This window comes from Pseudophryne corroboree, chromosome 4 (assembly GCF_028390025.1).
Source record: "Pseudophryne corroboree isolate aPseCor3 chromosome 4, aPseCor3.hap2, whole genome shotgun sequence".
Classification (NCBI taxonomy): domain Eukaryota; kingdom Metazoa; phylum Chordata; class Amphibia; order Anura; family Myobatrachidae; genus Pseudophryne; species Pseudophryne corroboree.
Window position 1 is genome coordinate 422332952 of NC_086447.1, and position 22977 is coordinate 422355928.

Sequence of the window (22977 nt, forward strand, 5' to 3'; positions counted from 1 at the left end):
GCCTCTGAGTGCTGCCCTCAGCGAGTAATGCCCCTAGGCATGTGCCTCGTGTGCCTAATATGAAATTCACCACTGTGTACTAGGGCCATTAAAGAAACACAAAAAATGTATATAAAATAATATTTTTATACAACTTGCTATAGGGTAAATGACTGTGCTATATTGGACTAGATACAGTACAGTATACTGATCCAAGTAAAGATATAATTGTAAACTAATTACATTTACATTACAGTTTCTCGGCAACATAAATTTTCTTATTATCCAGACCAAATTAAACATATGCTATGAAGACATAATTCAAAACCAAATTAATTATTAATCCTGAGATAAATTAACTTCTTGCTGTTATATAATTTTACACATTCCCATCTCTGCTATGCATGACAATTTTATTGAGGTAAATGATCCCATATGTTTATGGGGCAATGTTTACTATCCTGTAGTGCTTTACATGCTGATATTTTATATGGACATAAAACTGTGTCAGAATCAAAGAGTCTTTGATGCTGCTACACTGGGTCTTATGCAAGTATTTCAAGTTTACTGAAATAATCCCAAATTCTACGTATAACCAAAAATTATTTATTTTAAAGATCCACATATGAGACACTTTAACATTTATATTAAGTGATAAATTGCGTATTTTATACTAACAACAGTCTCGTGAATGCAACTGTTGCTGAATCATGACTGCTATAATGATTTCTCGTAACCCTCTTGCCTCCAAGAGAGCAGCACATGAATTGCTCTGTTGGGCGCAATGTAGTTGCCGCCGACACGAAGAACATTTGAATTTCCCCCATAGAGGTGAGCAGCAGCGTTAGCCTTTTATTATAAAGGATATATTATTTATTAACCTGTCCAAGCACATTTTAAGTTATTAATATCTGTTTTTATATGAAGAATTTGAATTGGAATTTTGGAGTTTATTTTCGGCCATAAGAAAAGTTTAGGAATATTGTAGCATGTCTTGGTATGCAACATCATAGATTTGGATACCATAGATCTAGACATCGTAGTTTCCTACTTACTGTAGTGTTGGACAGGTGCTAAAGTAGTTTATACATTGTTGGCAGCAAAAGTGTAAAAAGCATTGTAATGTGACTGAGACATTAAGAGCAAAGAAAATTGTATGAGGCAACAACAAAGAAAATTACTCTTTTTACTGTGAGAGGTAGTAATTTCCATAAATATGCACCCTAATTTTAAGCCTATTTCAATTTTCTTCTCAATTATTTGCACAGAATGCTGTCAACGTTAGCATTTGGCTTGCCAGTGAAATGGAAGTAGATCATGGTCGTTCTCCAGACATAAAACTGCAAATATTAAACATATCCAAATATTTTTAATAAATATATTATTAAAATAAATACTATATAGGTTTAAAATATATGTATTGTTATAATTCGTTTTTCCCATAATAGAGGAATATAGTAAGGAAATACTGTAAAGTTTTCAAATTATAAATAATTATGACAAATCAGGTTTAGCCCTAAAGCAATAAATTTATGGGACTCCTCAACACACAATTGTAAAGTCATATAAACAATAATTCTCAGTCAGTAGTCAAACGCAGGGGTGCTGAGAGGAGGGGGAAGAGAGGGTACTATTAATCTGGACACAGGTCTGATGGGCTAAGGTCTGATGGAGGGACCAGGTACCTTTACTTGGCAGCAGCAGCTGGGCTTTTCTCCTCAGCCCAGCACAGGCTGCTGTGTGCTGGGCTGCAGTGTTGCCAGGGCAGTGTTAATTTTGTCAAGGATTTTCAATTTAGTTTTAAGGCCCATACACACTAGCCGATTTTAGAGCCCAAGGTAGCTCCCTTTTGGTGTTTTGAGCTACTTTAAGCTCAAACTTGGCCAGTGTGTATGGTCGGACGATGAGCGGTTAGCGCTGATGCGCGCTCCCGCATCATCGCTGGCCGCCGCCGTCCGTTGGTATGTTTTACCAGCCGAGTGAACCACTTTCCACAGTCTGGGCACAGTGAACATCGCTTTCCAGGCTGGGCACAGTGAACATCGCTTAGTGTGTATTAGAGATGAGCGGGTTCGGTTTCTCTGAATCCGAACCCGCACGAACTTCATGTTTTTTTTCACGGGTCCGAGCGACTCGGATCTTCCCGCCTTGCTCGGTTAACCCGAGCGCGCCCGAACGTCATCATGACGCTGTCGGATTCTCGCGAGGCTCGGATTCTATCGCGAGACTCGGATTCTATATAAGGAGCCGCGCGTCGCCGCCATTTTCACACGTGCATTGAGATTGATAGGGAGAGGACGTGGCTGGCGTCCTCTCCATTTAGATTAGAAGAGAGAGAGAGAGAGATTGACCTGATTTACTGGAGATTAGGAGTACTGTAGAACTGTGTAGAGAGTGCAGAGTATACTAGTGACTGACCACAGTGACCACCAGACAGTGCAGTTTTATTTAATATATCCGTTCTCTGCCTGAAAAAAACGATACACAGTGACTCAGTCACATACCATATCTGTGTGCACTGCTCAGCCCAGTGTGCTGCATCATCTATGTATATATCTGACTGTGCTCAGCTCACACATCTTATAATTGTGGGGGAGACTGGGGAGCACTGCAGTGCCAGTTATAGGTTATAGCAGGAGCCAGGAGTACATATTATTATTAAAATTAAACAGTGCACACTTTTGCTGCAGGAGTGCCACTGCCAGTGTGACTGACCAGTGACCTGACCACACTGACCACCAGTATAGTTAGTAGTATAGTATACTATATTGTGATTGCCTGAAAAAGTTAAACACTCGTATCTGACTGTGCTCAGCTCACACATCTTATAATTGTGGGGGAGACTGGGGAGCACTGCAGTGCCAGTTATAGGTTATAGCAGGAGCCAGGAGTACATATTATTATTAAAATTAAACAGTGCACACTTTTGCTGCAGGAGTGCCACTGCCAGTGTGACTGACCAGTGACCTGACCACACTGACCACCAGTATAGTTAGTAGTATAGTATACTATATTGTGATTGCCTGAAAAAGTTAAACACTCGTCGTGTGACTTCACTTGTGTGGTGTTTTTTTTTTTATTCTATAAAAAACTCATTCTGCTGACAGACAGTGTCCAGCAGGTCCGTCATTATATAATATATACCTGTCCGGCTGCAGTAGTGATATATATATATTTTTTATATCATTATTTATCAACCAGTCGCAGCAGACACAGTACGGTAGTTCACGGCTGTAGCTACCTCTGTGTCGGCACTCGGCAGTCCGTCCATAATTGTATACCACCTACCCGTGGTTTTTTTTTCTTTCTTCTTTATACATACATACTACTACTACTACATCTCTTTATCAACCAGTCTATATTAGCAGCAGACACAGTACAGTACGGTAGTCCACGGCTGTAGCTACCTCTGTGTCGGCACTGGGCAGTCCGTCCATAATTGTATACCACCTACCCGTGGTTTTTTTTCTTTCTTCTTTATACATACATACTACTACTACTACATCTCTTTATCAACCAGTCTATATTAGCAGCAGACACAGTACAGTACGGTAGTCCACGGCTGTAGCTACCTCTGTGTCGGCACTGGGCAGTCCGTCCATAATTGTATACCACCTACCCGTGGTTTTTTTTTCTTACTTCTTTATACATACATACTACTACTACATCTCTTTATCAACCAGTCTATATTAGCAGCAGACACAGTACAGTACGGTAGTCCACGGCTGTAGCTACCTCTGTGTCGGCACTGGGCAGTCCGTCCATAATTGTATACCACCTACCCGTGGTTTTTTTTTCTTTCTTCTTTATACATACATACTACTACTACTACATCTCTTTATCAACCAGTCTATATTAGCAGCAGACACAGTACAGTACGGTAGTCCACGGCTGTAGCTACCTCTGTGTCGGCACTGGGCAGTCCGTCCATAATTGTATACCACCTACCCGTGGTTTTTTTTTCTTTCTTCTTTATACATACATACTACTACTACTACATCTCTTTATCAACCAGTCTATATTAGCAGCAGACACAGTACAGTACGGTAGTCCACGGCTGTAGCTACCTCTGTGTCGGCACTGGGCAGTCCGTCCATAATTGTATACCACCTACCCGTGGTTTTTTTTTCTTTCTTCTTTATACATACATACTACTACTACATCTCTTTATCAACCAGTCTATATTAGCAGCAGACACAGTACAGTACGGTAGTCCACGGCTGTAGCTACCTCTGTGTCGGCACTGGGCAGTCCGTCCATAATTGTATACCACCTACCCGTGGTTTTTTTTTCTTTCTTCTTTATACATACATACTACTACTACTACATCTCTTTATCAACCAGTCTATATTAGCAGCAGACACAGTACAGTACGGTAGTCCACGGCTGTAGCTACCTCTGTGTCGGCACTGGGCAGTCCGTCCATAATTGTATACCACCTACCCGTGGTTTTTTTTTCTTTCTTCTTTATACATACATACTACTACTACTACATCTCTTTATCAACCAGTCTATATTAGCAGCAGACACAGTACAGTACGGTAGTCCACGGCTGTAGCTACCTCTGTGTCGGCACTGGGCAGTCCGTCCATAATTGTATACCACCGACCCGTGGTTTTTTTTTCTTTCTTCTTTATACATACATACTACTACTACTACATCTCTTTATCAACCAGTCTATATTAGCAGCAGACACAGTACAGTACGGTAGTCCACGGCTGTAGCTACCTCTGTGTCGGCACTGGGCAGTCCGTCCATAATTGTATACCACCTACCCGTGGTTTTTTTTCTTTCTTCTTTATACATACATACTACTACTACTACATCTCTTTATCAACCAGTCTATATTAGCAGCAGACACAGTACAGTACGGTAGTCCACGGCTGTAGCTACCTCTGTGTCGGCACTGGGAAGTCCGTCCATAATTGTATACCACCTACCCGTGGTTTTTTTTTCTTTCTTCTTTATACATACATACTACTACTACTACATCTCTTTATCAACCAGTCTATATTAGCAGCAGACACAGTACAGTACGGTAGTCCACGGCTGTAGCTACCTCTGTGTCGGCACTGGGCAGTCCGTCCATAATTGTATACCACCTACCCGTGGTTTTTTTTTCTTTCTTCTTTATACATACATACTACTACTACTACATCTCTTTATCAACCAGTCTATATTAGCAGCAGACACAGTACAGTACGGTAGTCCACGGCTGTAGCTACCTCTGTGTCGGCACTCAGCAGTCCATCCATAATTGTATACTAGTATCCATCCATCTCCATTGTTTACCTGAGGTGCCTTTTAGTTGTGCCTATTAAAATATGGAGAACAAAAATGTTGAGGTTCCAAAATTAGGGAAAGATCAAGATCCACTTCCACCTCGTGCTGAAGCTGCTGCCACTAGTCATGGCCGAGACGATGAAATGCCAGCAACGTCGTCTGCCAAGGCCGATGCCCAATGTCATAGTACAGAGCATGTCAAATCCAAAACACCAAATATCAGTAAAAAAAGGACTCCAAAACCTAAAATAAAATTGTCGGAGGAGAAGCGTAAACTTGCCAATATGCCATTTACCACACGGAGTGGCAAGGAACGGCTGAGGCCCTGGCCTATGTTCATGGCTAGTGGTTCAGCTTCACATGAGGATGGAGGCACTCAGCCTCTCGCTAGAAAAATGAAAAGACTCAAGCTGGCAAAAGCAGTAGCACCGCAAAGAACTGTGCGTTCTTCGAAATCCCAAATCCACAAGGAGAGTCCAATTGTGTCGGTTGCGATGCCTGACCTTCCCAACACTGGACGTGAAGAGCATGCGCCTTCCACCATTTGCACGCCCCCTGCAAGTGCTGGAAGGAGCACCCGCAGTCCAGTTCCTGATAGTCAGATTGAAGATGTCAGTGTTGAAGTACACCAGGATGAGGAGGATATGGGTGTTGCTGGCGCTGGGGAGGAAATTGACCAGGAGGATTCTGATGGTGAGGTGGTTTGTTTAAGTCAGGCACCCGGGGAGACACCTGTTGTCCGTGGGAGGAATAGGGCCGTTGACATGCCTGGTGAAAATACCAAAAAAATCAGCTCTTCGGTGTGGAAGTATTTCACCAGAAATGCGGACAACAGGTGTCAAGCCGTGTGTTCCCTTTGTCAAGCTGTAATAAGTAGGGGTAAGGACGTTAACCACCTCGGAACATCCTCCCTTATACGTCACCTGCAGCGCATTCATAATAAGTCAGTGACAAGTTCAAAAACTTGGGCCGACAGCGGAAGCAGTCCACTGACCAGTAAATCCCTTCCTCTTGTAACCAAGCTCACGCAAACCACCCCACCAACTCCCTCAGTGTCAATTTCCTCCTTCCCCAGGAATGCCAATAGTCCTGCAGGCCATGTCACTGGCAATTCTGACGAGTCCTCTCCTGCCTGGGATTCCTCCGATGCATCCTTGCGTGTAACGCCTACTGCTGCTGGCGCTGCTGTTGTTGCTGCTGGGAGTCGATGGTCATCCCAGAGGGGAAGTCGTAAGCCCACTTGTACTACTTCCAGTAAGCAATTGACTGTCCAACAGTCCTTTGCGAGGAAGATGAAATATCACAGCAGTCATCCTGTTGCAAAGCGGATAACTGAGTCCTTGACAACTATGTTGGTGTTAGACGTGCGTCCGGTATCCGCCGTTAGTTCACAGGGAACTAGACAATTTATTGAGGCAGTGTGCCCCCGTTACCAAATACCATCTAGGTTCCACTTCTGTAGGCAGGCGATACCGAGAATGTACACGGACGTCAGAAAAAGACTCACCAGTGTCCTAAAAAATGCAGTTGTACCCAATGTCCACTTAACCACGGACATGTGGACAAGTGGAGCAGGGCAGGGTCAGGACTATATGACTGTGACAGCCCACTGGGTAGATGTATGGACTCCCGCCGCAAGAACAGCAGCGGCGGCACCAGTAGCAGCATCTCGCAAACGCCAACTCTTTCCTAGGCAGGCTACGCTTTGTATCACCGCTTTCCAGAATACGCACACAGCTGAAAACCTCTTACGGCAACTGAGGAAGATCATCGCAGAATGGCTTACCCCAATTGGACTCTCCTGTGGATTTGTGGCATCGGACAACGCCAGCAATATTGTGTGTGCATTAAATATGGGCAAATTCCAGCACGTCCCATGTTTTGCACATACCTTGAATTTGGTGGTGCAGAATTTTTTAAAAAACGACAGGGGCGTGCAAGAGATGCTGTCGGTGGCCAGAAGAATTGCGGGACACTTTCGGCGTACAGGCACCACGTACAGAAGACTGGAGCACCACCAAAAACTACTGAACCTGCCCTGCCATCATCTGAAGCAAGAAGTGGTAACGAGGTGGAATTCAACCCTCTATATGCTTCAGAGGTTGGAGGAGCAGCAAAAGGCCATTCAAGCCTATACAATTGAGCACGATATAGGAGGTGGAATGCACCTGTCTCAAGTGCAGTGGAGAATGATTTCAACGTTGTGCAAGGTTCTGATGCCCTTTGAACTTGCCACACGTGAAGTCAGTTCAGACACTGCCAGCCTGAGTCAGGTCATTCCCCTCATCAGGCTTTTGCAGAAGAAGCTGGAGACATTGAAGGAGGAGCTAACACGGAGCGATTCCGCTAGGCATGTGGGACTTGTGGATGGAGCCCTTAATTCGCTTAACAAGGATTCACGGGTGGTCAATCTGTTGAAATCAGAGCACTACATTTTGGCCACCGTGCTCGATCCTAGATTTAAAACCTACCTTGGATCTCTCTTTCCGGCAGACACAAGTCTGCTGGGGTTGAAAGACCTGCTGGTGAGAAAATTGTCAAGTCAAGCGGAACGCGACCTGTCAACATCTCCTCCTTCACATTCTCCCGCAACTGGGGGTGCGAGGAAAAGGCTCAGAATTCCGAGCCCACCCGCTGTCGGTGATGCAGGGCAGTCTGGAGCGACTGCTGATGCTGACATCTGGTCCGGACTGAAGGACCTGACAACGATTACGGACATGTCGTCTACTGTCACTGCATATGATTCTCTCAACATTGAAAGAATGGTGGAGGATTATATGAGTGACCGCATCCAAGTAGGCACGTCACACAGTCCGTACTTATACTGGCAGGAAAAAGAGGCAATTTGGAGGCCCTTGCACAAACTGGCTTTATTCTACCTAAGTTGCCCTCCCACAAGTGTGTACTCCGAAAGAGTGTTTAGTGCCGCCGCTCACCTTGTCAGCAATCGGCGTACGAGGTTACATCCAGAAAATGTGGCGAAGATGATGTTCATTAAAATGAATTATAATCAATTCCTCCGCGGAGACATTGACCAGCAGCAATTGCCTCCACAAAGTACACAGGGAGCTGAGATGGTGGATTCCAGTGGGGACGAATTGATAATCTGTGAGGAGGGGGATGTACACGGTGATATATCGGAGGATGATGATGAGGTGGACATCTTGCCTCTGTAGAGCCAGTTTGTGCAAGGAGAGATTAATTGCTTCTTTTTGGGGGGGGGTCCAAACCAACCCGTCATATCAGTCACAGTCGTGTGGCAGACCCTGTCACTGAAATGATGGGTTGGTTAAAGTGTGCATGTCCTGTTTTGTTTATACAACATAAGGGTGGGTGGGAGGGCCCAAGGACAATTCCATCTTGCACCTCTTTTTTCTTTTCTTTTTCTTTGCGTCATGTGCTGTTTGGGGAGGGTTTTTTGGAAGGGACATCCTGCGTGACACTGCAGTGCCACTCCTAAATGGGCCCGGTGTTTGTGTCGGCCACTAGGGTCGCTTATCTTACTCACACAGTCAGCTACCTCATTGCGCCTCTTTTTTTCTTTGCGTCATGTGCTGTTTGGGGAGGGTTTTTTGGAAGGGACATCCTGCGTGACACTGCAGTGCCACTCCTAAATGGGCCCGGTGTTTGTGTCGGCCACTAGGGTCGCTTATCTTACTCACACAGTCAGCTACCTCATTGCGCCTCTTTTTTTCTTTGCGTCATGTGCTGTTTGGGGAGTGTTTTTTGGAAGGGCCATCCTGCGTGACACTGCAGTGCCACTCCTAGATGGGCCCGGTGTTTGTGTCGGCCACTAGGGTCGCTAATCTTACTCACACAGCTACCTCATTGCGCCTCTTTTTTTCTTTGCGTCATGTGCTGTTTGGGGAGGGTTTTTTGGAAGGGACATCCTGCGTGACACTGCAGTGCCACTCCTAAATGGGCCCGGTGTTTGTGTCGGCCACTAGGGTCGCTAATCTTACTCACACAGCTACCTCATTGCGCCTCTTTTTTTCTTTGCGTCATGTGCTGTTTGGGGAGGGTTTTTTGGAAGGGACATCCTGCGTGACACTGCAGTGCCACTCCTAAATGGGCCCGGTGTTTGTGTCGGCCACTATGGTCGCTAATCTTACTCACACAGCTACCTCATTGCGCCTCTTTTTTTCTTTGCGTCATGTGCTGTTTGGGGAGGGTTTTTTGGAAGGGCCATCCTGCGTGACACTGCAGTGCCACTCCTAGATGGGCCCGGTGTTTGTGTCGGCCACTAGGGTCGCTAATCTTACTCACACAGCTACCTCATTGCGCCTCTTTTTTTCTTTGCGTCATGTGCTGTTTGGGGAGGGTTTTTTGGAAGGGACATCCTGCGTGACACTGCAGTGCCACTCCTAGATGGGCCAGGTGTTTGTGTCGGCCACTAGGGTCGCTTAGCTTAGTCATCCAGCGACCTCGGTGCAAATTTTAGGACTAAAAATAATATTGTGAGGTGTGAGGTATTCAGAATAGACTGAAAATGAGTGGAAATTATGGTTTTTGAGGTTAATAATAATATGGGATCAAAATGACCCCCAAATTCTATGATTTAAGCTGTTTTTTAGGGTTTTTTGAAAAAAAACACCCGAATCCAAAACACACCCGAATCCGACAAAAAAAATTCGGTGAGGTTTTGCCAAAACGCGGTCGAACCCAAAACACGGCCGCGGAACCGAACCCAAAACCAAAACACAAAACCCGAAAAATTTCAGGCGCTCATCTCTAGTGTGTATGCACTGAGCTATTTTCTTGCCAGCGATGTTCACATCATCGCCCAGCATACACACTGTGTGTATGGACCTTTGGTCTTAGTCACTTTCTTAAAATTTGACTGAATTAAAAGTCACATTTTAGTCTTTTTTTTAGTCAAGATTTAGTCAGTGAATCTCAGATAACATTTTAGTCTAATTTTAGTCAATAATTTAGTAATAACTTTGCCATTTGCCAGTTGAATTCACATTATATGTCACCACACCACACTGTGGGTACACTTCCTGGGTACGTTACCCAATTATTGCGAGACGGACAGGCGGCATCCATAAGAAACTGAACAGCTTTTTTGTCTCGTCAATATTTGTCACTACATCACGGACTAATATTTTGTCCTCATTTCTGTTAGTAAGAATTTCCTGTTTTAGTCGTTATCATTACAATTTATTAGTCTAAATTTTTGTCCAGGTAATTAACACTGGGACATGGGTGCACTTAAAAAGACTATTTTTTGTGTGTATTTTTCTCTAAGGTGCATGGCCACGCCTCCTGTGATTAGGCCATACCCACTGAAAAGTACCCAGGCTACTCTTCTGCCCTGAGCAAAAGATCAGAGTGCTTATTGCATTAGTTTCAGTCTGGAACATTAGACATGATATATAATCGTTTTATTCTCATTACTTTACAAATAATATGACTATTTGGATACATTTATTACAGTATGTAGCACAACTAAACAACTTTGTGTTGTTAGATCCGTTTTTATCCTTTGGGACAAGACCCCCTGTAGTGCTGGACCCTCAAGCTATTGCACTAATAAATATTTACATTAATAATTGTGTAGATGTGTGTAATTGCGTATTTACCTCTTAGTTTGTAGTACGCCAGGTGACTTGCAATAATTTGCTTTGATGATTCTTGTGGACAAACTTTAACACCTGTTGGAAAGATTGTAGATCTTTTTGTTCTGAGTCTTTTTAAATCAAATAATCTTTTGATTGTAGAAGTCCTAGCAATCTTCTTAAATGTATTTGGTTGTGAAGTAGCTGATAGAATGTTATTTTCATGTCTTGATTTAATAGCAATTTCTGGAAAAGAAAACAAACATTAATGGTAGGAAAATCACTTCAAAGGTTATTTATGAGAAGTATTTGCCATAAGCACATAAATGTTATATTTAAGGTCTGAATTCAAGTATCCTTGAAGCTACTATTACAAACAGAGGCCAGGACTTTTCAAATGCAACCACCTGCAGATCGCTTTAAGCCCGCAGGCTGCACTTTAACCAGATTTCTGTTCACCCCCTCCTAAAACTCTAACAGAAATAAATGTTTCTGCCCTTATCGTGACTGCCATAAATACATTTGGGCACTTGTTCCGGAATCTAGGGGATAGCGCATGTGGAAAAGGGCTTGTAATCAAATATCTCCGGGCCTGAAAGTCTGAAACTACAATCCCTTTAACTCACACGGTAAACACTGTTTGACTCTGGTACTCCAAAAAACAATGTGTGCAAAAGTATATGAACTAGAGATGTGCACCGGAAATTTTTCGCGTTTTGTGTTTTGGTTTTGGGTTCGGTTCCGCGGCCGTGTTTTGGATTCGGACGCGTTTTGGCAAAACCTCACCGAAATTTTTTTGTCGGATTCGGGTGTGTTTTGGATTCGGGTGTTTTTTTCAAAAAACCCTAAAAAACAGCTTAAATCATAGAATTTGGGGGTCATTTTGATCCCATAGTATTATTAACCTCAATAACCATAATTTCCACTCATTTCCAGTCTATTCTGAACACCTCACACCTCACAATATTATTTTTAGTCCTAAAATATGCACCGAGGTCGCTGGATGACTAAGCTAAGCGACACAAGTGGCCGACACAAACACCTGGCCCATCTAGGAGTGGCACTGCAGTGTCAGGCAGGATGGCCCTTCAAAAAAATAGTCCCCAAACAGCACATGATGCAAAGAAAAAAAGAGGCGCACTAAGGTGGCTGTGTGACTAAGCTAAGCGACACAAGTGGCTGACACAAACACCTGGCCCATCTAGGAGTGGCACTGCAGTTTCAGACAGGATGGCCCTTCAAAAAAATACTCCCCAAACAGCACATGATGCAAAGAAAAAAAGAGGCGCACCAAGGTGGCTGTGTGACTAAGCTAAGCGACACAAGTGGCCAACACAAACACCTGGCCCATCTAGGAGTGGCACTGCAGTGTCAGGCAGGATGGCCCTTCATAAAAATACTCCCCAAACAGCACATGATGCAAAGAAAAAAAGAGGCGCACCAAGGTGGCTGTGTGACTAAGCTAAGCGACACAAGTGGCCGACACAAACACCTGGCCCATCTAGGAGTGGCACTGCAGTGTCAGGCAGGATGGCCCTTCAAAAAAATACTCCCCAAACAGCACATGATGCAAAGAAAAAAAGAGGCGCACCAAGGTGGCTGTGTGACTAAGCTAAGCGACACAAGTGGCCGACACAAACACCTGGCCCATCTAGGAGTGGCACTGCAGTGTCAGGCAGGATGGCCCTTCAAAAAAATACTCCCCAAACAGCACATGATGCAAAGAAAAAAAGAGGCGCACCAAGGTGGCTGTGTGACTAAGCTAAGCGACACAAGTGGCCAACACAAACACCTGGCCCATCTAGGAGTGGCACTGCAGTTTCAGACAGGATGGCCCTTCAAAAAAATACTCCCCAAACAGCACATGATGCAAAGAAAAAAAGAGGCGCACCAAGGTGGCTGTGTGACTAAGCTAAGCGACACAAGTGGCCAACACAAACACCTGGCCCATCTAGGAGTGGCACTGCAGTGTCAGGCAGGATGGCCCTTCATAAAAATACTCCCCAAACAGCACATGATGCAAAGAAAAAAAGAGGCGCACCAAGGTGGCTGTGTGACTAAGCTAAGCGACACAAGTGGCCGACACAAACACCTGGCCCATCTAGGAGTGGCACTGCAGTGTCAGGCAGGATGGCCCTTCAAAAAAATACTCCCCAAACAGCACATGATGCAAAGAAAAAAAGAGGCGCACCAAGGTGGCTGTGTGACTAAGCTAAGCGACACAAGTGGCCGACACAAACACCTGGCCCATCTAGGAGTGGCACTGCAGTGTCAGGCAGGATGGCCCTTCAAAAAAATACTCCCCAATCAGCACATGATGCAAAGAAAAAAAGAGGCGCACCAAGGTGGCTGTGTGACTAAGCTAAGCGACACAAGTGGCCGACACAAACACCTGGCCCATCTAGGAGTGGCACTGCAGTGTCAGGCAGGATGGCCCTTCATAAAAATACTCCCCAAACAGCACATGATGCAAAGAAAAAAAGAGGCGCACCAAGGTGGCTGTGTGACTAAGCTAAGCGACACAAGTGGCCGACACAAACACCTGGCCCATCTAGGAGTGGCACTGCAGTGTCAGGCAGGATGGCCCTTCAAAAAAATACTCCCCAAACAGCACATGATGCAAAGAAAAAAAGAGGCGCACCAAGGTGGCTGTGTGACTAAGCTAAGCGACACAAGTGGCCGACACAAACACCTGGTCCATCTAGGAGTGGCACTGCAGTGTCAATCAAGACAGGATGGCCCTTCCAAAAAATTGTCCCCAAACAGCACATGATGCAAAGAAAAAAAGAGGCGCACCAAGGTGGCTGTGTGACTAAGCTAAGCGACACAAGTGGCCGACACAAACACCTGGCCCATCTAGGAGTGGCACTGCAGTGTCAATCAAGACAGGATGACCCTTCCAAAAAATTGTCCCCAAACAGCACATGATGCAAAGAAAAATGAAAGAAAAAAGAGGTGCAAGATGGAATTGTCCTTGGGACCTCCCACCAACCCTTATGTTGTATAAACAGGACATGCACACTTTAACGAACCCATCATTTTTTCAGTGACAGGGTCTGCCACACGACTGTGACTGAAATGACTGGTTGGTTTGTGCCCCCACCAAAAAAGAAGCAATCAATCTCTCCTTGCACAAACTGGCTCTACAGAGGCAAGATGTCCACCTCATCATCATCCTCCGATTCCTCACCCCTTTCACTGTGTACATCCCCCTCCTCACAGATTATTAATTTGTCCCCACTGGAATCCACCATCTCAGGTCCCCGTGTACTTTCTGGAGGCAATTGTTGCTGGTGAATGTCTCCACGGAGGAATTGATTATAATTCATTTTAATGAACATCATCTTCTCCACATTTTCTGGAAGTAACCTCGTACGCCGATTGCTGACAAGGTGAGCGGCTGCACTAAACACTCTTTCGGAGTACACACTGGAGGGAGGGCAACTTAGGTAGAATAAAGCCAGTTTGTGCAAGGGCCTCCAGATTGCCTCTTTTTCCTGCCAGTATACGTACGGACTGTCTGACGTGCCTACTTGGATGCGGTCACTCATATAATCCTCCACCATTCTTTCAATGGTGAGAGAATCATATGCAGTGACAGTAGACGACATGTCAGTAATCGTTGCCAGGTCCTTCAGTCCGGACCAGATGTCAGCACTCGCTCCAGACTGCCCTGCATCACCGCCAGCGGGTGGGCTCGGAATTCTGAGCCTTTTCCTCGCACCCCCAGTTGTGGGAGAATGTGAAGGAGGAGATGGTGACGGGTCACGTTCCGCTTGACTTGACGATTTTCTCACCAGCAGGTCTTTGAACCTCTGCAGACTTGTGTCTGCCGGAAAGAGAGATACAACGTAGGTTTTAAATTTAGGATTGAGCACGGTGGCCAAAATGTAGTGCTCTGATTTCAACAGATTGACCACCCGTGAATGCTGGTTAAGCGAATTAAGGGCTCCATCCACAAGTCCCACATGCCTAGCGGAATCGCTCTGTTTTAGCTCCTCCTTCAATGTCTCCAGCTTCTTCTGCAAAAGCCTGATGAGGGGAATGACCTGACTCAGGCTGGCCGTGTCTGAACTGACTTCACGTGTGGCAAGTTCAAAGGGTTGCAGAACCTTGCACAACGTTGAAATAATTCTCCACTGCGCTTGAGTCAGGTGCATTCCACCTCCTTTGCCTATATTGTGGCCAGATGTATAGGCTTGAATGGCCTTTTGCTGTTCCTCCATCCTCTGAAGCATATAGAGGGTTGAATTCCACCTCGTTACCACCTCTTGCTTCAGATGATGGCAGGGCAGGTTCAGGAATGTTTGGTGGTGCTCCAGTCTTCTGTACGCGGTGCCTGAATGCCGAAAGTGGCCCGCAATACTTCGGGCCACCGACAGCATCTCTTGCATGCCCCTGTCGTTTTTTAAATAATTCTGCACCACCAAATTCAAGGTATGTGCAAAACATGGGACGTGATGGAATTTGCCCAGATGTAATGCACGCACAATATTGCTGGCGTTGTCCGATGTCACAAATCCCCAGGAGAGTCCAATTGGGGTAAGCCATTCTGCGATGATCTTCCTCAGTTGCCGTAAGAGGTTTTCAGCTGTGTGCCTATTCTGGAAAGCGGTGATACAAAGCGTAGCCTGCCTAGGATCGAGTTGGCGTTTGCGAGATGCTGCTACTGGTGCCGCCGCTGCTGTTCTTGCTGCGGGAGGCAATACATCTACCCAGTGGGCTGTCACAGTCATATAGTCCTGAGTCTGCCCTGCTCCACTTGTCCACATGTCCGTGGTAAAGTGGACATTGGGTACAATTGCATTTTTTAGGACACTGGTGAGTCTTTTTCTGAGGTCTGTGTACATTTTCGGTATCGCCTGCCTAGAGAAATGGAACCTAGATGGTATTTGGTACCGGGGACACAGTACCTCAATCAAGTCTCTCGTTGGCTCTGAATTAACGATGGATACCGGAACCACGTTTCTCACCGCCCTGGCTGCCAAGGCCTCAGTTATCCGCTTTGCAGCATGATGACTGCTGTGATATTTCATCTTCCTCGCAAAGGACTGTTTGACAGTCAATTGCTTACTGGAAGTAGTACAAGTGGTCTTCCGACTTCCCCTCTGGGATGACGATCGACTCCCAGCAGCAACAACAGCAGCGCTAGCAGCAGTAGGCGTTACACTCAAGGATGCATCGGAGGAATCCTAGGCAGGAGAGGACTCGTCAGACTTGACAGTGACATGGCCTGCAGGACTATTGGCTTTCCTGGGTAAGGAGGAAATTGACACTGAGGGAGTTGGTGGTGTGGTTTGCAGGAGCTTGGTTACAAGAGGAAGGGATTTAGTGGTCAGTGGACTGCTTCCGCTGTCACCCAAAGTTTTTGAACTTGTCACTGACTTATGATGAATGCGCTGCAGGTGACGTATAAGGGAGGATGTTCCAAGGTGGTTAACGTCCTTACCCCTACTTATTACAGCTTGACAAAGGCAACACATGGCTTGACACCTGTTGTCCGCATTTGTGTTGAAATAATTCCACACCGAAGAGCTGATTTTTTTTGTATTTTGACCAGGCATGTCAAGGGCCATATTCCTCCCACGGACAACAGGTGTCTCCCCGGGTGCCTGACTTAAACAAACCACCTCACCATCAGAATCCTCCTTGTCAATTTCCTCCCCAGCGCCAGCAACACCCATATCCTCATCCTGGTGTACTTCAACAGTGACATCTTCAATTTGAGTATCAGGAACTGGACTGCGGGTGCTCCTTCCAGCACTTGCAGGGGGCGTGCAAATGGTGGAAGGCGCAAGCTCTTCCCGTCCAGTGTTGGGAAGGTCAGGCATCGCAACCGACACAATTGGACTCTCCTTGGGGATTTGTGATTTTGAAGAACGCACAGTTCTTTGCTGTGCTTTTGCCAGCTTAAGTCTTTTCTTTTTTCTAGCGAGAGGATGAGTGCTTCCATCCTCATTTGAAGCTGAACCACTAGCCATGAACATAGGCCAGGGCCTCAGCCGTTCCTTACCACTCCGTGTCGTAAATGGCATATTGGCAAGTTTACGCTTCTCTCAGACGCTTTCAATTTTGATTTTTGGGTAATTTTACTGAACTTTTGTGTTTTGGATTTTACATGCTCTCTACTATGACATTGGGCATCGGTCTTGGCTGACGACGTTGATGGCATTTCATCGTCTCGGCCATGACTAGTGGCAGCAGCTTCAGCACGAGAAGGAAGTGGATCTTGATCTTTCCCTTTAACCTCCACATTTTTGTTCTACATTTTTTAATGTGTGGAATTATATAGAATATATATATAGAATGTAGATGGATAGTATACTTAATGGATGATGAGTGACGACACAGAGGTAAGTACACAGCAGTGGCCTACCGTACTGCTATATATAGTATACTGGTGGACACTGCCAGCAAACTGCAAAACTGTCTAAAATGCACCACAGGTATAGAATGTAGATGGATAGTATACTTAATGGATGACGAGTGACGACACAGAGGTAGGTACACAGCAGTGGCCTACCGTACTGCTATATATAGTATACTGGTGGACACTGTCAGCAAACTGCAAAACTGTCTAAAATGCACCACAGGTATAGAATGTAGATGGATAGTATACTTAATGGATGACGAGTGACGACACAGAGGTAGGTACACAGCAGTGGCCTACCGTACTGCTATATATAGTATACTGGTGGACACTGTCAGTAAACTGCAAAACTGTCTAAAATGCACCACAGGTATAGAATGTAGATGGATAGTATACTTAATGGATGACGAGTGACGACACAGAGGTAGGTACACAGCAGTGGCTTACCGTACTGCTATATATAGTATACTGGTGGACACTGTCAGCAAACTGCAAAACTGTCTAAAATGCACCACAGGTATAGAATGTAGATGGATAGTATACTTAATGGATGACGAGTGATGACACAGAGGTAGGTACACAGCAGTGGCCTACCGTACTGCTATATATAGTATACTGGTGGACACTGCCAGCAAACTGCAAAACTGTCTAAAATGCACCACAGGTATAGAATGTAGATGGATAGTATACTTAATGGATGACGAGTGACGACACAGAGGTAGGTACACAGCAGTGGCCTACCGTACTGCTATATATAGTAAACTGGTGGACACTGTCAGCAAACTGCAAAACTGTCTAAAATGCACCACAGGTATAGAATGTAGATGGATAGTAGTATACTTAATGGATGACGAGTGACGACACAGAGGTAGGTACACAGCAGTGGCCTACCGTACTGCTATATATAGTATACTGGTGGACACTGTCAGCAAACTGCAAAACTGTCTAAAATGCACCACGAGTATAGAATGTAGATGGATAGTATACTTAATGGATGATGAGTGACGACACAGAGGTAGGTACACAGCAGTGGCCTACCGTACTGCTATATATAGTATACTGGTGGACACTGTCAGCAAACTGCTAAACTGTCTAAAATGCACCACAGGTATACAATGCAGATGGATAGTATACTTAATGGATGACGAGTGACGACACAGAGGTAGGTACAGCAGTGGCCTACCGTACTGCTATATATAGTATACTGGTGGACACTGTCAGCAAACTGCTAAACTAGTCTAAAATGCACCACAGGTATACAATGCAGATGGATAGTATACTTAATGGATGACGAGTGACTACACAGAGGTAGGTACAGCAGTGCACTCTGCACTGTACTACTCCTATATAATATTAATTATACTGGTGGTCCCCAGTCCCCACAATAAAGCAGCACACTGTGAGCACAGAAATGGAGTGTTTTTCAGGCAGACAACGTATACTGGTGGTTACTGTCAGCAAAACTCTGCACTGTACTCCTGCTATAGCTGCTCCCCAGTCCCCACAATTAAGCAGTGTGAGCACTCAGCACAGATATATCATGCAGCACACTGAGCACAGATATGGTATGGAGCGTTTTTTTCAGGCAGAGAACGGATAAAAACTGGTGGTCACTTATCAGCAAAACTCTGCACTGTACTCCTCCTAACAGCTGCTCCCCAATCCTCCCCACAAATAAGAAATAAAGTAAACCAATCAACTTCTACAATAAACGGAGAGGACGCCAGCCACGTCCTCTCCCTATCATCTCCAATGCACGAGTGAAAATGGCGGCGACACGCGGCTGCTTATATAGAATCTGAATCTCGCGAGAATCCGACAGCGGGATGATGACGTTCGGGCGCGCTCGGGTTAGCCGAGCAAGGCGGGCAAGTTCTAACCTGCCTCGGACCCGTGTGAAAAAGGTGAAGTTCGGGGGGGTTCGGAGAAACCGAACCCGCTCATCACTAATATGAACACACACTTTCTGATAAATCATAATGGTAAAGTACAATGATGCTGCTGCTGCTGATGTTATAAAACCAAATAGAGTTCTATGGGAGGGTTTATAAATATACAGTCAGGAATTCCAAGAGGAGGGGTCACAAATCACCCAAACCTCCACTCTCTGCTCACCTGCTCCCCTTGTTCCCACTTCCCTTCTACTCCTCCACAATGCCACCATCATGCCCCTTAATGCTTTGACATGGTGTGCTCAATAGAAATGTTCACAATGAGAGGGCATATACACACTACCTCCTGTGGTCATGTCCTCCTGCAGCCATGCTGAACTGATGTCTCGGTGGCCCTGCAAATAGTACTCTACACAGAGCCAGCCCTAGGCATAGGCAAACGAAGCAATTGCCTAAAGCACGTGCAATGCCTGGTGGCCAGCTTAGCTATAACAGTGGTGGTTAGATGGGTACTCAATCAACGGCGCCACTGCCTGCGGCTCAGCTCTTGTACAGCTGAGCTGAGCCAGCAGCGGTAGCGCCGGAGCGGGTGCAGTCAGAGGCTTGCCAGTGAGATTGCTGTAAATTAGCATGTTATCACGACTAACTATATTCCCCCTTTTTTATTGTACACTGGCCACCAGATCTTTGATTCTACATGCTATAATAGCTACCTCTGAATTGTGGCTGTGATGTAGATAAGAAAGCAGAGAATAGAGGCTGTATTGCAGAGCAGCCATCAGACACTTGGATCTGTTGGCAGAGTGTTGCGGTGTTGGATAGAGATGTTAGTCCATACAACGGCACTTAACCAGGATGATTGGTTTAATCAGATAACAGAGATAACAGCTTGTAGGATATAGAAGATGTTCTGCAGCAGCAGAAACTCACAGTATACATGTGAAGCAGTACAGCTGTGACACAGCGATTTAGTACACACAGGGTGCGGCTACGGGGTAGACAAGGTCACACACTCAGGAGAGCAGAAGCTGCATGTCAGTGCAGTTGTCTCTGCCAGGAAGAACTCTCTCAGACTGTGCACTAAGCACCTCCTCCTGCATTGAGCTAAGGCTATGTACACACAGTGCGATGCGCCGCACAGCCCGACATTGAATATTTGACGGGGCATAGTCAATGTTGGGCTGCCTGCACAGTCTATATTTTCTTGCGATGCTGATCCCGCGGGACCGCGCATCGGTATTGCAAGCTGTGTACACATGGTGCGATATGGACTAACTTTCCTTACGATTTTGACTATATAGTTAAAATCGTAAGGAATGTTAAGAGTGCATATCGCACCGTGTGTATGTACCTTATCACTAGGAGGGATAACACTAGAGCAGTGAAGCTGCCTCTAGGGCTGGGAATGGAGACAGACCACAGAGCAATCCACTGTCTAGCAGGATCTGTATTGTACATTACACTATCACAGATAAGGTCTCTGCCATATTGTGTAATATCTGAATACTGTACATGTTACTGCTGAGGTTAGTGCATGAGTGAAACATTGGGTGCACTGGGGGAAATGTATCAAACCTTCTAAAGATTAGATTAAAGTAGAGAAGTATAAAATGTGTCCATAACAGCCAATCAGCTTCTAACTACTGTATGATTTTATTGAATGCACTTGATAAATGCCAGCTAGGTACGCCCCTTAGAATGTAAGCTCTCATGAGTAGGGCCCTCTTCCCTCATGTGCTTATACTTTTCTTACTTTAATAATCCTCAACTGCCCAGATCCCACAGTTTTTTGACCACCTGGAACTTATCTCTATGTTTACTGGTGTAGTTATGCTTAGTTGCCCTGTACTTGTCCTATATTGTATTCAACTGTAAGTCACTGTTTTCCTATTTTTTATGTGCATTTGTACTCTGTAATTGGTCGCTGCGGAACCCTTGTGGCGCCATATAAATAAAGGATAATAATAATAATAATAATAATAATAGGTGTTGATTGATTCATATAAACAACTTCTCCACTTGTCCACTCTTTAGAAGGTTTAATACGTTTCCCCTTCTGTTTGACTAGTAGTTATTGGATACATGAGGAAGTGGTTGTCACCTTAGCCTTCAAATATATTAATAGCGCTATGTGGTCATAGATGAGATAAGCAGATCAATAGTCACACATTTAATTCATATTAAAAATCAATATAACATCCATAGGGAATAAAACAAAGATATATAAAAAACCTCAATAGGGATATAGAGCAAAACTCTCATTCACATTTGTCTAAAATGGTGGAGATAATAAGACCTGTTCCTATGGTGCAGTCCCCTTCAAAGTCCATGGACCCAAATAATAGTCGGACGTCGACAGTATTTACCACAGATGTATCCAAGGATTATTAAGCGGCTCGGTACTCCGCAGTATTGCAGTTTCTCGGTGAAAGGTAAAAAGGCAATGTCCGCAATTCAATTGTTATACCTCCAGCAAGGGTCCCTGAAGTTACAATGAGGGGGGCTTGGTTCAGTTCATCAGTTCTCCAAAAGTTGAGTATCCAGAGAGTGATGCAGGAGAGCAGCTCACACCCTGGTCAACAACACCAGGGGCATCTTAAGAGAAGGCGCCATGTTTCCGGAGACCTACTCATGCGCAGTTGACTCCAGAACAATGCTGGAGCCTGTGGCACAGTGGAGAGGAGGGGGCCCACCCAGGATCTGCACGCGGGCCCCCTCCTCTCCACGGCACCGTAGGCTCCAGGATTGTGCTTGAGTCAACTGCGCATGCGCAGGTCTCTGGAAACATGGCACCTGCCGTGTTCCGGAGACAAAATTCGTACTGCGCATGCATGAGGGTCATTTTGGAAGTGATTTTTTGCCGCGATGGCTGCTGCTGCAGAATCCTATGTTGGACTCCGGAGAGGTGAGTATTATAATATGGGTGCAATGTGTGCAGTGTGGGCCCCCCTAGACCCAGAGGCCCGTGTGCACCACACACATTGCACCCATGATAGAAACGCCTATGAACAACACACACACATGTATAGTAAATAAACAGTATGGGCCCTATTCTGAGTGGCACGCATTCCCAAATGTGGGCGCGTCAAGCGACACTTATCACACCGTGCATGACTCAGGAGATGCATGCGCATCCTAAAGTACTTCCAGTGTGACAGATTCTGAGTCGCACACACAAAATTCAGTCAATTTTCTTGGGAACGATGGGCTGGGGGAATACATTTGAAATATCGATGGATGGTTTGTCGCCGGCATCCCGATGTACAGAACCCCGAATGCCTAAGCTTAACCCTCCCTTCCCGCAGCATAACCCTAACTTCATCCTGTCCCCCCCTGCAACCTAACCTTAACCCTCCCCAGCCTCCCCAGTGGTGCCTAACACCCCCTTCCCACAGCATAACCCTAACCCTACTCCCTGCAGCCTAACCCTAACACTCCCCCCTGCAGATGAAACCTTACACCCCCCCACTGTGGCTAAAATCATACTTAAATTCGGGATGCCAGCAGTTGGGATTTCCATGTGGGTATTGCAATTGAGAGTGGAGTTCTAGCGCCGAGATTTTGGCACGTGTTGGGATTCCGGTGCAGGGATTTTGAGCGTTGGCATCTCAACCACTAGAATCCCGACTGCATCCCATGCTGGGGTAGATGCATCCTAACCAGAATACTGGAGGATGCATTCATGTGACTTCCAATCAAGGTAGTGGCCAGAATTGTGACCACACATTAAGTGCAACTCAGTATCAGGACAAATATGAGGCTTATATTATTTCCAGATCACAGATTAATAAATAAAATGTATTAATGATTAAACATAACCTAAAACTATGATAAGTAGTACCTAAACCTAACCAGTTCCAAGAATTCCTTCTCTTTTTCCGAGGTTAAATTG

At 45.4% G+C, this 22977-nt stretch overlaps 1 protein-coding gene across 1 annotated transcript in view; it reads right to left on the reverse strand.

Annotated features, from left to right (window-relative positions):
- The window catches only part of IMPG1 (interphotoreceptor matrix proteoglycan 1), a 511490-nt gene that overhangs the window by 432343 nt on the left and 56170 nt on the right, over window positions 1-22977 (reverse strand). The window contains exon 2 of the mRNA XM_063916848.1: window positions 10848-11069. The gene's annotated coding sequence lies outside the window, so the exon portion shown is untranslated. The remainder of the gene's footprint in view (window positions 1-10847; window positions 11070-22977) is intronic.